The sequence below is a fragment of the Neophocaena asiaeorientalis genome, unplaced genomic scaffold, assembly GCF_003031525.2.
Source record: "Neophocaena asiaeorientalis asiaeorientalis breed wild unplaced genomic scaffold, Neophocaena_asiaeorientalis_V1.1 scaffold59, whole genome shotgun sequence".
In the NCBI taxonomy this organism is placed as follows: domain Eukaryota; kingdom Metazoa; phylum Chordata; class Mammalia; order Artiodactyla; family Phocoenidae; genus Neophocaena; species Neophocaena asiaeorientalis.
The window spans coordinates 32,494-43,758 of NW_020174268.1; the positions used below are offsets into that span (position 1 = coordinate 32,494).

At 42.0% G+C, this 11,265-nt stretch overlaps 1 non-coding gene across 1 annotated transcript; it reads left to right on the forward strand.

The window, feature by feature from the left end:
• The first annotated feature begins 861 nt into the window (after window positions 1–861).
• On the forward strand, window positions 862–995 carry LOC112406713 (small nucleolar RNA SNORA43). Its single transcript, XR_003004612.1, has one exon. It is a non-coding gene; the product is annotated as a small nucleolar RNA SNORA43 (small nucleolar RNA).
• The last annotated feature ends 10,270 nt before the right edge of the window (window positions 996–11,265 follow it).

Sequence of the window (11,265 nt, forward strand, 5' to 3'; positions counted from 1 at the left end):
AGATTGTCAACACCCTTGCTTTTTCCCTCTGCATTTTTGCAGCTCGAATCCTCAGATACTTGTGAGCAAATAAGTTGGACCAAGGAAGAAGTAGGAAGTAGGAAGACTATGGGCTTTGGAACTCGGTGAATTTTGGGCTCCAGTTACACGTCATCACCCCTAGTTGTGTGTCATTGGACAAATTACCCGCCTTTCTGGCCTTCAGTATCCCCATCTTAAACAGAAATAACAATGCTCAATAAGGTGTTGTGAGGACTTAATAATACATGTAAAGTGTCTAGCAGATCACACTATAGGTTTTCAGGAAATGTTAACAGTTTGAGTAACCAATCTTCAGAAATTAAGCAACTTGGTAATGTAAAGGATTTTAAGTGTAATGAAATTCAGTGTTTGGAGGAGAGTCTAGAAGTCTTAATTACTAAGTAACTATGGTTACATTTGAAAACTTATAAAAGGGCACAACTTTCTTCTATCCCTTTTCCCCCAAAGCAGCAATATCTAGGTTTCTCTACACTAGAGAGAAACCACTTCCTCTACTTCCTCTAATGGAAGTAAGCCCTTTTCCATTCAGTACCTGCATCTCCCAGACCTGGTGAGGCTGTCAGTTACCTAGTCCCACCTCACCGGGCATGAGGGTTGGGCATATGACTCAGGCTCACAGAGCTTGATTCAGCACCAGAGAACTTTATCAGAGTTGGCTATGGGTGCAAGGACTCCTCCTTGCTAAAATTACGGTTTTTCACAGCCCCCATGTAAGTCAAGCACTCTCAGAGCCATCTTTGCTGTAATTCAGGGAGAGCGTGCCTGAGCCAGAGAAAAGCAAAGCAAATGATTAAAACAAAAGCAACACACTGCCCTGCAGATGCTGGACTTGCCGGCACCACGGGTGCGGCAGCCCTGCTGCACCTGTGACGTTGGGGCGGAGAGGAAGCGGCTATTTCTACGCTCAGTGCTCAGAACAGTGGGCGCTAAGAATGGTTTGTAGCCGGACATCACCAGAAGCTGCAGGAGGGAGCACCTTGTTTCCACGTGCGCTTGCAGTGGGAGCTGTGTGCAGGCCCTTGAAGACTTTGATGTTCTTTTTCTTTATAAAATAAAGCTCGTTGTGAGAATTAAATGAAAAAAAACAAAAAACAAAAAAACAAAAGCAACAGTGTCCTGGCAATATTCTTTGAACCCTGAACCGGCCAAATTTGAACCACCCCTTTGTATATCTGTGAGTAAATAATATTTACTTAATGAAGTTTGACTTAGCTTTCTGTCACTCATAATTTCAAGAGTCCTTATCCCTGAAGTCTTGCCAGAGATGCTTGACTGAGAGATATGGCTGTCCTTGGTATTCACCACTTTATAGAGCCTCCTTACCTATGTGGAAATATGGTGGGCTGTAGATTATTAATTACATTAAGCTCCTAACTCACTAGCAAAGGAAAATCCTGGTGGAAGCAAGATGGCCACACATGAGTATTTCCCTTTGCCCTCAGAGTTCCTATATGGGTGAACATCCTTCCAGCACAACTGCCCACTCAATGTAAGGTCTTGTCAAGTGTGGAAAGCTCAACCCTTCTAGCACCATAAGTTCCATCACACTCAGGGCCTATTCAGGAAAAACGTAATCAACCTTTGTACTTATAACTAAGGAAGTATTGATGTCAGGCTCTTTTTGTCTTTGACTTTACTCCTGCACCACTAAAGGCCAGCAAGGGAGAGCAGGGTGAACCCAGGCGTCCCTGCTCTATACTTTCCAGTGTTCTAGAAACCTGTTCTGCCAGAGCCACTCTTTGATTTAATACCTATTACTTCAGTTGTTCTAGTACTGAGTTTGGTCTAAGGACCACAATTGCAAATCCATTTCATCATACATGAGTTATCAAGAAGCTGAATTAGAGACCAATTTTCTCTATTTAAAAGGATCATCTATAAGATTTCTTTAAAATGGTCTCCCCATAGTGAATATAATTAATGGATAAAAATCAACAAATGCTCAAATTTTTAAGAACTATTCTGTTTATTTTAGGGATTTTTAAAAGTTTTGTACATTTATCCTCAAAATATTTCTTTAAAAGAATCTAGTCATCACAGAATATTAATTACCCTCTTATTTTATAGCCAAAATGTCACATCTCCTATTTCATTACTCTGTAAGCTTATAGAAGTCCCCTTCATTCAGCAACATTTAAGGCACGCCACTGCATGTAAGTACCACTTTCTTAAGTAGTTCAGGGATTATTGTGCTTTTACTCTTGCTGTTCCCTCTTCCTGTAATGCTCTTCCCCCAATATTTCCACAAGTGGTTCTTTCTCAGTTTCAGTTCTCAGTTTTATATTCTACTTCTCAGAGAAGCTTCCCTATTCACTTTATCAAAGTATTTCCCTATTTTCTATTTTTTAATTTCTATCTCATTACCCTTATCACAGTCTATAAGTACTATTTACGTTTTATTGCCTGTCTCCTTCACTGGACCCTAAGCTTCAGGAGGAATATCTGGTTGGGCGTTTTCTCCCAAGTGTGTAACACATGACCTGGCAGAGTAAGTGCTCATTAAATATTTCTTGAGTAAATGATAATGTTCTTTTTATTCTACATTCTAACACGTCTCAAGAAATTGGCAAAGGCTGGTGATGACTGCCATTACTCCCACCAATACCAGATTTCGTGACACAAACCATGGATAATGAGGTTGGTGAATTACACAATGACAGTTACACTGTCACATTTGGTTACTGTCATCACAGCTAACTTTGGTATGCTTAATAAGTAAGACTATTAGTCATTTATTTAGACAAAAAATTTTTTTAATTGTGGCAAAATGCATATAGTATAAAACTTACCACCTTAACCATGTTTAAGTGTACTGTTCAGTGGCTCCAAGTACACTCACATTGCTGTGCTACCATCACCACCATCCATCCCCAGAACTCTTCATCTTGCAAAACTGAAACTCTGTACTCGTTAACCAACAACTCCCCATTCTTCCTGCTCCTAGCGCCTGCCAAACACTATTCTACTTTCTCTCTCTATGAATTTGATTACTGTTGGTATCTCATATGTAATAGGCAGTGTTCTCTAGCGGAACAGAACTAACAGGATGGATAGATATAAATATAGACATAACGATAGAGAAACAAAGAGATTTATTACAAGGAATTGGCTCATACAATTATCTAGGCTGAGAAGTCTGAAGCTCTTCGGTTGGCAAGCTGGAGACTTAGGAGAGCTGAGGGTGTAGCTCCAGTCTGAAATCTGGCAGGCTTGCCACCCAAGAAAAGCTGATGTTTCAGCTGGAGTCTGAAGGCAGGAAAAGACTGAAGTCCCAGCTCAAGCAGTCAAGCAGGAGGAATTCTTTCTTAATCACAGGAGAGTCAGCCTTTTTGTTCTATTCAAAACCTTCAGCTGATTGGAGGAGGGCCACCCACGTTAGGGAAGACAGTCTGCTTTATTCAGTCTGCCAATTCAAATATTAATCTCATCCAGAAACATCCTCACAGACACACCCAGAATGTTTGAACAAATAACTGGACATCCCATGGCACAGTCAAGTTGACACATAAAATTAATCATCACATCTGTCAACATAAACACACACACACACACAACATAAGAGCTGTGAGTTGAGTTTATTCAGTGTCTTACTGAGAACTGTAGCCTTGGAGACAACCTCTCAGATAGCTCTGAGAAACTGTTTCAAAGAAGTAAATGAGGAGCCAAGATATATATGAATTTTATTGCTGGGGAAAAAAACGTGGACTTCCCTGATGGCGCAGTGGTTAAGAATCCACCTGCCAATGTAGGGGACACAGATTCAAGCCCTGGTCCGGGAAGATCCCACATGCCATGGAACAACTAAGCCCATGCACCACAACTACTGAGCCTGCGCTCTAAAGCCTGCAAGCCACAACTACTGAGCCTGTGTGCCACAACTACTGAAGCCCGCGCGCCTAGAGCCCGTGCACCGCAACGAAGAGCAGCCTCCGTTCGCCGCAACTAGAGAAAGCCCGCGTGCAGCAATGAAAACCCAAAGCAGCCAAAAATAAATAAATAAAAAACATGTAGTCAAACATCAAAAGATTACCGCTTATCACGAAGAACAGACATCTCAAGTTAATGATGTTAGTGCTTTTCTATGTATGGGAAGATGCAGGAATCTGGGGTCATTGAAATTTTTCCTTAGATGTGTATCTTAACTATCAAGGGACTGGTGTCCAAAGCCCAGAATGCTTCCTGTTTTTCACCATCCTGAATTCCCCTCAGGCACACTGTCTGTGGGCAACTGCAGTGGCTAATGGCTTGATCCTTGTAGAACCGGAATGGCAGGCAACATATTTTTTCCTTTACACATCATATAAGTGAAATCATACAGTATTTGTCCTTTTGTGACTGTCTTAATTCACTTAGCATAATGTCCTCAAATTTTGTTCATGTAGCATATGTCAGAATTTCCTTCCTTTTTAAGGCCGAAAAATATCTTTTGTATGTATACACCACATTTTGTTTATCCATTCTTCCACTGATGGGTACTTGGGTTGCTTTCACCTTTTGGCTCTTGTGAATAATGCTGCTATGAACATGAGTGTACAAGTATCTTTTCTAGTCCCTGCTTTCCATTCTTTTGTATATATACCCAGAAGTAGAATTTCTGAATCACAGGTAATTCTATTTTTAATTTTTTGAAAACACCATGATGTTTTCCACAGCAGCTCCACCATTTTACATTCCTACCAACAGCGTACAAAAGTTCTAATTTTTCCACATCTTCACCAACACTTGCTATTTTGTTTTTTGACAGCAGCCTTCCTAATGGGTATGAGGTAGATACTAGTTTCTTTTATATTTAAATTTTAGTCACTTTCTGTCCATTTTTGTCACTTTAACTATATTCTTTGGCAATACCCCTGTAAGACTGCAGGTCCAGGTGTAGATGACAAGCAGTACTATTTAGTGGTAATTTCCAAAGGACAAAATTGTAAATAGAGGCAGGAGAAGAAACAGGAAGTGGTCAGGTCTGGGCAAAACAATCAAAATAGTTAGCAAAGAGGAAATAGGCATGGATGTGGGCAGTAGGTTATGGAAAAATCTTTTTTCTCAGAACCAAATGGTTATAGTAAATAGTCATTTATATTTATAGTTGGAGTGGGAGGCAAGAAGGAGGAAAAGAGAGTGTAGTTCCTCATCGTCTAAAATGACTTCATACCAAGCACACTGACCATCACTGGAGTGAGAGAAATGTTAACAAGTATATCTAATAGTAAAATGTAAATTTACTAACGGCTTCAAAAACTATCTCTTAGTAAAAAAGTGGTTGCCAGAGGCTGGGGGCTGGGGAGATAGGGAGAGGTTGGTAAAAGGATATAAACTTTTGTTATAAGATGAATAAGGTGTGAGGATCTAATGTATAATATGGTGACTATAATTGATAACACTGTGTTGTATAATTGCAATTTGTTAAGAGAGCAGAACTTAAATGTTCTTAGGGAAAAAAAAGATGAGGTGATGAATGTATTAATTAATTGGAAGTGAGGAATTCTTTCACAATGTGTGTGTGTATATATACCTATCTCAACTCATCGTGAGGTACACTTTAAATATCTTACAGTTTTATCAATCATACCTCAACAGAGCGGAAAAAAAAAAGAAAAAAACAAGCTATCTCTTAGGACACTTTACCCTTTTTCTAAAGTGATTCTACACACCCTAAACTTTTATAGTCTTTTCTCAATTAAACAAGAGACACCAGAATTTAATTGTAAATGATTTTCTGAAATCGCCATTGTGAATTATTTGTGTTCTGGCCAGATCATGTATGGTATCTGTTTTCTGTTCAACTCCAGTGCCATTTGATGTAAATCATTCTCTGAGCATCCAGCACTGTGATTGTTCACAATGGAGGATTATCACATTTATCACACACTTAGAGTGTGCAATGGCCTCTAGCCTCCAGGAGCTTACACACTAGATGTGGCGGAGGGAAAATACATCTTGGTGCTTGAAGTAACTAGGAAAACAAAGTCGTAAGACAAGATATGACTGAGTTTAAGGAAACCCTTCCATACACATTATTGAACACACATTGTATGCTAGGCGCTGCGCTCTTCTCTGGAGGAATAGCAGTGAATAAGCCAGATTCCTACCCTCGTGGAATTTATAATCTATTTAGGCTGTATTATGTTGAAAAGCTTAGAGTTTGTTCTGTTGGGCAATGGTTTTCACACTGTGCTTTGGAGACTGTCATATAAAGAATTTGGTCTTTGTCTCAGATTCTGGACACAGATGGGAGTGTCTTTGTTACTCTTGAGCCCCTTGAGCCACACTTGAATTTATGCTAACGAGGTGACTCATGGTAAAATAGCCTGGCGGGGGCTAGTCATGCTGGAAAAGCCAACCTCGTGATTAGAGGGTTGGAGCCTTGGATCATGTGATATCAGCCCAACCTCCTGACCTCCGGGGACGAGAGGGATGCTAGAGACTGACCTTAATTACATGGCCAGAACTCCAACAAAAATTCTGGACACCAAAGCCCAGGGGAGCTTCCTGGTTAGTGAACACATTAGTATGTTAGGAGGGTGATACACCCTGATTCCATGGGGAGAGGGCATGAAATCTGTGTTTGGAACTCTGCCAGACCTCACCCTACGTGTCTCTTCACTTGGCTGTTCCTGATTTGTATCCTTTATGATAAAACTGCAATCATAAGCTTAGCATTTTCCTGATTTCGATAAGTCATTCTAGTGAATTATCGCACTTGAGGGGGGCTTGGGAACGCCCCAGATTTGTAGGCAGTTGGTCTGAAGTGAGGGGAGTCATGCCGTAGACTATGCCCTTTAACCTGTGGGATCTGTGCTCACTCCAGGTGGTCAGTGCCAGAACTGGATTGCAGTACACCGATTGGGGTCTGAATAGAACCCCTTCAGGGCCTGCCAAGGCTCAGTACTATTTGTAAATTCTGTTTTCCTTACTGGCATCCTGGGTAACCTTTATTGAGTGCTTATTAAGCAGCAGTCACTGTTATTTCTATTTCACAAATGGAAAACCTAGGCTTAGAGAAGATACATAACCTACCTGTATACAAATGTGAAGCCTCAAGGGACTTGAGTGTTATGAAGGGACTTGACTGTTCTGAAGAGAAGGTGAAATTCAAGAGCCACTGTAGAAGAAAAGTTACATGTGAAAAATTATCTGTGAAAAATCAAAAGAGAAAGAAGCCAGAGTCAATTTAGGTTGTGACTCAAAGGAGACCAGGGTTTGGGGATATCAACAGACCACCAAAGAAGAAGGATGTCACTTTGAGAAAAGGTGGTTACTTTGCATAAAAGAAAAACAAAAACATCTGAAGTTCAAAATGTGAGTGAAAAGGGCCAGGGGCGGGAGGCGGGCGGGGAGTAGGGAGAGACGGATGACTCAAGCAGGTTACTTTACTCATAAGGAATGCCTAACTTTCCTCATGAATAAAATGGAGAACTAGTGATTCTGAGGATTCTAAGTTAGTTCCACAGCATTATCTTGGCATACTTCAGGTTCTCAGCAGACAGTAATTCTCTTTCCTTCTCCTTAGAGTGTGCAGTTAGAGCAGGAGGAAAACATGATAAGTGACCCAAAACAGAAATGCAACCATTTCAGCCTGTTCAAAATCTACACTATTTATTAAGACTCTTTTACAAACTCAGTGAAATCCTGCGATTATAGCAGAAATACCACAGTGTGTCCCGTAGCCCCTAGGTAAAAGTTTAGGATTGTTGGAGAAGGGTCATGCCAAATCATAACCCATAATCACTGCATAATGAAATTCAGCATATATTAAAACATTGCAAATAATTTTTGTATTTATATTTAGTATTTACACACTTGAATACATATTAAAATGAGATTATAAAGATATTTACACTTAAAACATAGTTTGGTCCTAGGCTCAGATAATCATATACAGGTTTCTCACTTACGTGAGTGAGCAGAGCACTGAATAATTGTGTGGGACACATTTTACAGTAAGGTGGCATTTGTGCACTACAGGTCATCTACCATCCCTGGTCCCCGAAGAGGGTGCCGGGAATGGTTCCCTGTCATTCTGACAGCTCCCAAAACCACCTCCACAAACTTCCAAACTACATCCTATAAGGTGGCACTACTCCAGTGGAGAGCGACTGCCCAGAGCTTCCCAGATTGAGAAGACATCTGGGGCGGAGAATGAAGGTCTCTTCATTTACGTGGGCACAATGATAGTCCTCTCCTTGTTGCTTGACACTGTTTCTAGCTAAACCGTGGTCATCTTGCCCTCTGGGTGGCCATTGTCCAAAGGGGGCACTTCAAGGGCAACAGGCCCAGCGTCCCCCCTCCGCCGTAGTGTCCTGAGGAGACCGCCCACCTCTCACCAACCTTCCTCTTCCTGCCCCGCTCCTGCCCTGGGGGTACATCCCACGGCCTTTGCGGCTGGTGTTGCCCTCCGGCGTAGAGCAGCCACGTGGCTCTCACGTCTTTCCATGAAACTGTGCTCCTGACTCACAGGAAACTCTGGGATCCGTGCTGAGCAAAGTCATAGGCAAGCGGCTGTGCCATGGCCAACCCCAGTCACTGTCTTCCCCTTGGACCCTTCCCCGCTCGCCTGGCTTCGGGGGTGCGAGGGGTAAGATGCCCGAGAAAACCGCCTTTTGTCTCCGCTTAAGGCCCACATAACGGTTTCCTCTCTCACTTCACCAGCCCTCTTCTTAAATACTAGGGCGTTAGGCAGGGTGCCTGCTAATGGCATTAGAGCGCCTCTCGGCCACTCAAGTCAACTCAGGGGAAGGTGTCCAGCTCCAAATGTTGGCAGGACTCTAGAATGTACAGTCATTTTGCCTCTTTGTCCTCAGCTCTGGACCTACTTGCCAATTCCGGGGAGAAAGGAAAAATCCTTCTTAACATTCTGTTATTATGTACAGTTGTCATCTTTGGGGACAAGGACTGAGGGTCTAGGATGGGAGGCAGACAAACATTTCGCCATGTGCATTTGTACTGCCTGAACTTTGCTCTTCTTTAGTGAAAAACTGTCTATTATTTAAATTTTTATTTATTTATTTATTTTTTTGCGGTACGCGGGCCTCTGACTGTTGTGGCCTCTCCCGTTGCGGAGCACAGGCTCTGGACGCGCAGGCTCAGCGGCCATGGCTCACGGGCCCAGCCGCTCCGCGGCATGTGGGATCTTCCCGGATGGAGGCACGAACCCGCGTTCCCTGCATCGGCAGGCGGACTCTCAACCACTGCACCACCAGGGAAGCCCAAAACTGTCTATTTTTTAAAGGGAGGAGGAATTAGCCTATGTACATTGACTTGAAATGATGTACGTGAGGTATTATGAAGTTAACAAAGCAAGCTGCCAGGTAACGGGCGTAATAATAATAGTAATAGGCATAACAATAGCAATAATACTGATAATAGGCATAAGAAGAAAAGGAAAAGAAGGGAAGAGTTCCCCCCCCAAGCCTGTAGTGGTACGTGGTGTGTAAGTGCAGGGAGAGGTGTGGAGGGTCACATACCAGTCTGTTAACATGATTGCCTCAGAGGGGCAGATGATGGGGTAAGGGAAAACCTTTTATTTCCTTTGGTATTCTTTTAAATTACAAAAATAACACACGCTTGTTGGAACAAATGCAGGTTCAAACGAGCATGTGTTGTTTTTGTAATGTGAAAAAGGAAGGAAGGAAGGGAAGGGAGAGAAGGAGGAAGAGAGGAAAGAATATCTTATACCACCACAGACACATCACAAAGCCAACGCACCAACCAACAGAGCAAACTGGACTCTCTCATCCCCAGGTCTGCCTGCTCCCACAGGCAGCCTTATTTCCTCCCTCCCTCTGTTCTGCCACTTGGTCCTTCAGGTTTCAAGAGTAGATACTTAACGTACAGGCATGGATCTCGCTTTCTCAGGACGAGATCTCAGGACCAGCTCAGTCTTTCAGGACAGGGGTCGTCTCTTAACCCTCCAAGACTTGTAGGACCCGGCAGGGTAGAAGAAACTTACCATTGTGTTTGTAAGTAAAACAAATAAAATCAAAATTTAGATGCCTATCCCTGGTGAAGAAATTTACCAACATCATTAAATCCTTTAGAGAGCAAGATTGGATAGGGGAGAGAAGCGTAAAGATGCTGGACACCGCTAAGGCAAGGGATTTTGAAAGAGGCATCTGAGCATAAAAGGGTGTGGGGCTGCAAACCCACTTCACAGCCCTCCCCATGGTGACCGGGCCTAGGCTCCCCAAGCAGCAGATCAGCCTGAATGCTTTTCCTTCCCCACTGTAACAATGGGCACTGGACCCCTTAGAAAACAACTAATAACACAAATCTTATGGCCCATCCTAAGGTGAAAAAAAATGCTTATGCACATCAGACAGGCAAAGATTTTTTAAAAAGACTTGATAATAAAGATAAGAATGGGGTAAGTGGCTCACCTTACACATTAGGTGAGTGTGTAAAGTGGCACGGTTATCCTGGGATGCAATGCAGCATGCATTAGGAGCCTGGAAACATTTTACACCCCTCTAGGACTCCAGCTTGAGGAAATACACAGAGATGGTATCAGAGATTTGGTCCAAGGATGTTTTGTACAGCATTATTTATAATATTGAAAACGAATTGTTCACTAGGAATGGCTAACGAAATCATAGTAGAGTCATAAAATCTTCACAATGTATTGTTTAAAAGGCTAGAACACAAAACTATATATCCAACAGGATTCCAACTTTTAAAAAACACATAATAAGGATATAAAATCTAAGTTATATCTGAGCAGCCAGTTCGTAAACATGTTTGTTTATCCTTTTTATGTTTTAAAACTTTTCTACTGTAAACATATTCTCATTGTATTATTGGAGAAGATAATAAAATGAAGGCCAAAAAGTCACCTGTATTCCCACACTGAGAGAATGAGTTCTCCTTGACATATTTAAATCCATGAATTTAGGACAACCCTATTATCCGGCCAATGTCAGGTAAGTGAACAGTCTGTTTCTGAATTCACAGATTTCCCTAAGGTCTTAAGAGATCTACCTATTTAAGTACTAAGGACCCATTATTCCCAGGAGAAAAGAGAGCCCCAAAATAAAAATAAAATTTTTTCTTTCTTACTTCACAGCTCATGAAGATTCGTGGGTGCACCTCAGAATCCCCCAAACAGTTCCCGTTCACTCTTTTTTTTGACTATTGTACAAAATATGTTAAGTAGGAAAGGTCAGCTGTGCTGTGACATCTGCAGGACGTCCTTTGAGGATTACCGTCCCCCAAACATTACTTCTTATTGCA